General features: G+C 42.7%; 1 pseudogene; it reads right to left on the reverse strand.

Moving 5' to 3' along the window:
* Positions 1-1,737: 1,737 nt before the first annotated feature.
* Positions 1,738-2,879, reverse strand: LOC147622466 (uncharacterized; annotated as a pseudogene).
* Between the last annotated feature and the right edge of the window lie 1,470 nt (positions 2,880-4,349).

The raw sequence follows: 4,349 nt of genomic DNA on the forward strand, positions 1-4,349 counted from the left end.
GAGAGAGAGAGAGAGAGAGGCTGAGAATTTCTATGTAGGAGATAGTTTGTGTGGGAGGAGATAGTGTGTGTTTTCATTAGTGTATGTGCGGTGTGTACATGTGTGTGTGTGTGTGTGTGTGTGTGTGTGTGTGAGAGAGAGAGAGAGAGAGAGAGAGAGAGGCGACAGATAATTTCTATGTAGGAGATAGTTTGTGTGGTAGGAGAGAGTGTGCGTTTAGATTAGTGTATGTGAGTGTATACATGTGTGTGTGTGTGTGTGTGAGAGAGAGAGAGAGAGAGAGAGAGAGTGGGAGGAGAGTGCGTTTAGATTAGTGTATGTGCGGTGTGTACATGTGTGTGTGTGTGTGTGTGAGAGAGAGAGAGAGAGAGAGAGAGAGAGAGAGAGCGTATATGCATGCATGTGCGTACATCTGCATCTTTGTAGAATGTGCTTGTTGAGAGAGAGAGAGTGTGAGATGGGCCAGACCTGGAGAGAGAGAGAGAGAGAGAGAGAGAGAGAGAGATGTAATGAGGGAGGGTGAAAAGAGAGAAAGAAAGAGAATAAAAAGTATCTTTTAATAAAATATAAATTAAATAGAAAACATATATGTATATGTGTGTATACATGTGTGTGTGTTTTTATTTACATTTATATATACATACATACATAAAAAAACATATATGTATATGTGTGTATACATGTGTGTGTGTTTTTATTTACATTTATATATACATACATACATATGTATGTATATATATATACATACTTATGTTTGTGTGTGTGTGTGTCTGTGTGTTTAGATGTGTGTATGATATATCTATCTATATATTTAAAAGTATCACCCATCTCCGCACATTAAAATTTAATCAAAATTAATTAAATTATGTTGATGTTTGTATTTATATTTTTAAATACATGTATATATGTATAAGTATATGTGTCTATGTATAGGCTTATGTATCTAAAACATAATATTATATATACTATATATGTGTGCGTGAGAGAGAGAGAGAGAGAGAGATGTAAATATATATTTACATACACATATGTAAATATATATACTATATATTTACATGTGTATGTGTGCGTGAGAGAGAGAGAGAGAGAGAGAGAGAGAGAGAGAGATTAAAAGAGAGAGAGAGAGAGAGAGAGAGAGAGAGCGCTTCTATGTGTGGGAGAGTGTAAGAAGAGAGAGGGAGTGTGTGCATGTGTGTGTGTGTGTGTGTGTGAGAGAGAGAGAGAGAGAGAGCAGATGTGTATATGTGTGTGCATGTGAGAAGAGAGAGAGAGAGAGAGTTTCAACATTTGAGAGTGTGTGTACGTGGCAGAGAGAGGGAGAGGGAGAGAGAGTTTCAACATTTGAGAGTGTGTGTACGTGGCAGAGAGAGGGAGAGGGTCATGTGCATGTGCATGTGTGTGTGTGTGTGAGAGAGAGAGAGAGAGAGAGAGAGAGATGGTTGTAGAGAGGGAATAGATCTTTTCTAGAACCTTGGTCGGCCGCAGCAATGCGCGGGTGCAATACTAGTATTATCTTAAGGAAGAGTTTCACAAAGTTGCCACATGGCAAGAATTTGGAGGTTCGAGAAGAGGAGAAGGAAGTTTGGGTAGAATTTGATTTTGGAAGCCTCAAAAGACGTGCAAAGCACGGGTTCCCAACTAGTATAGTTAAATGACAACGACCCTTGTAAATTACTGCGCTGACACCAAAAGATATTTAGCAATGTCCCCCACCTATTTGGTACATGCACATGTATCCCTCAGAGACAACCAGGTTAGTGGGTTTCCACTGGAGAAAATTACAAGTCTGCAAAGGAAATCTTTCCATTCCACTTCTTGAGTGGCAAGTCAACAAACTCTGTTGTTCCACATATGTCAACGAACGTTACCACTGCTGAGTTGATGCTGACATTGAAATAAACAGAAACAAAAATAACTGCGTCGTGGCATGGGTTCACAAGCTGCTCCTTGGCCTTGTCGGAGTAAAAATTGATCATAAATACTTGAGCTGAGTGCAGCTCATGATACCTCGCAGCCCTTTCGATATGTTCAGTTATGACACTCCTGCTTCCATTCGCGATACCAGTTCAAAGCCAAACTTCGAGAATTATCACCATCACGAACAAGCGTGTCAAGACGCAGCTGGGTACGCCTCCTCGCAGCCACAGCTACTTCCTTCGCTTCAGGCAAAACCCTAGCTCTGATAGAAGGATATGCCCGTCGGATGATAGATAGCCTTAATCCTGCACATGAATGTACTCTGATGCCTCACCATGGCCTGCAAATTGCATGTCCATCGAGGGACCTGATCGCTTGCAGGAGGACCCACGTCCTATCCAGGAGGTGGATCCACCTCGTCCCACATGATTGCACACCCACGGAGTATAGCTGTGCGTAGGAGTGGCGAAGAGGTAGCTTCGTCCAGGACAACTGTGGTTTGTCCTTGGCAAATAGTGACATGAATTGCAGTTCGCCGCACGCTTCCGCTGGATTCCTGCTCTTAAAGAGACCGGGGCATGTAATGTGAAGTCTGTCCCAAAAGTAAGCCCAAAGCTTGCATCTGTCACCCACGATGCAGGCGTCTGAGCCTCTCCTTGGCAGCTATGACACAAGTGCTTTTGCCTGGAGCCACAGAGAACGCAATACTTTCCCTGCTTCAGGTCCTTCACAAGAGCGTCCACGTCCGGAGGAACGTAGTAATAGAGAGTGGGAACCACAGAACCCCCAGCCCCGAACCGCCGCTGTATATGAGTCTGAATCTCTCCTCGCCTCACCCTATATCTGTAACCTGCCCCTGAAGTTGCTGACCGAGGTAGGACAATAGCCGCCCCCTCATCCTGCACAATCTCCATACAGAGACCCCTCGCATCCACAGACATCTCCCCAGCGATGTGCGCCATCCAACGCCTCCATCTCCTCGCTTCGACATCGCTGCAGAGAAAAGTATTTTTAAACTTTTTGTTACAGCAACACGAGCTAAAAAGAGATTTTTTTTTTTTTTTTGTTTTCATCGAGAGGGAGGGAGGGAGAGGACAGGAGAGAGAGTGAGAGGGGAAAGGGAGTGAGAGGGGAGAGGGAACGGAGAATATTTTTCTTCTCAGATCTTAAAACTTGCAATTTTAAAATTTACCAGTTTTTCTTCAATATTTACATGTTTTTTTACTAAAATATAACTAAAATGCTTAAAATTTTATCGATCTTTAAAATTGCAAAAATAAAATTTACAAGTGAGATCATGAATTTTACAGGTACGTTGTAAGGGTCTCCGAGTTTTATGTGAACACTGGAGGGAACAGGGAAGAGAGAGAGAGAGAGGAGCTCTTTGGGCGCCCGGGTGAGACTAGAGTGAGAGAGAGGAGAGTATTCTCTCCTTTAGTTGTATTAGGGAGGGGGTGGGAGAATATAATGAGAGAGAGGAGAGAATTCTCTCCTCACTCACTCTACTTTCCTCTCTTCCACTCTCTCACTCTACTCTCCTCTCTTCCACCCTCTCACTCTACTCTCCTCTCTCCCCCTCTCTCACTCTTCTTACTCCACCCTGTGAGACACACACACACAGATAGATAGATATACTCTCCTCTCTCACTCTACTCTCCTCTCTCACTCTCTATTCTCTCGCATAATAGAGGGCGTGTACTACCACCTCTATATCTACGTTCTTTCTCTCTCTATTCTCTTACTTCTCTCTTTCTCCCACTCCCTTGGCACCCCTTATATCTCTCTCCTCTCTCTTGTAGTGCATCCCCCCTCTCTCGTCTCTCACACTCTACTCTATCTTGTCTCCCTCACTCTTCCCTGGCTTTTTTGGTGTCATACAACATATTTCGTATTCTCTAACGAGCTTATTTATTTCTTGACAAGCCTCACAACCGTAAAATCAATTCCAGAAGGACCAACCAGTGAAATTCTTCCTTTGGCACGTGGTTTGTTTACAAGGCATAACAAGGCTTGATGATCAAACTTGTTAGCAAGTAAGTAGTGCCAGAATTTTTGTATAGCAGATACCATTGCTAAACCCTCGCGTTCAGTAGTCGTATAGTTTAACTCAACCTCATTTAGTTGTCTGCTTGTGAAACAAATAAAGTAGTCAAGCCCATCTTCACTGAGTGGGTTAGAACACATCCAATTGCAAAGTTTGAAGCATCAATATGCATATGGAAGATGATATCCCAATTTGGCACTCTCAATATTAGAGCAAGCCCAAGGCTTGTTTGAGCAATTTACAGACATGATCACATTCCTCAGTCAAATACTATGAGAAGCTTGTATAAAGAATGGGCTATCTCAACATAGAATAGAATAAACTGACAATAATATCCAACATGGCCAATGAATCTCTAGACTCCCTTATAGTTAGTGGGTGGTGTGAA

The sequence above is a fragment of the Cibotium barometz genome, chromosome 28 (genome assembly GCF_041138505.1).
Source record: "Cibotium barometz isolate CiBa-2024 chromosome 28, ASM4113850v1, whole genome shotgun sequence".
Lineage (NCBI taxonomy): Eukaryota > Viridiplantae > Streptophyta > Polypodiopsida > Cyatheales > Cibotiaceae > Cibotium > Cibotium barometz.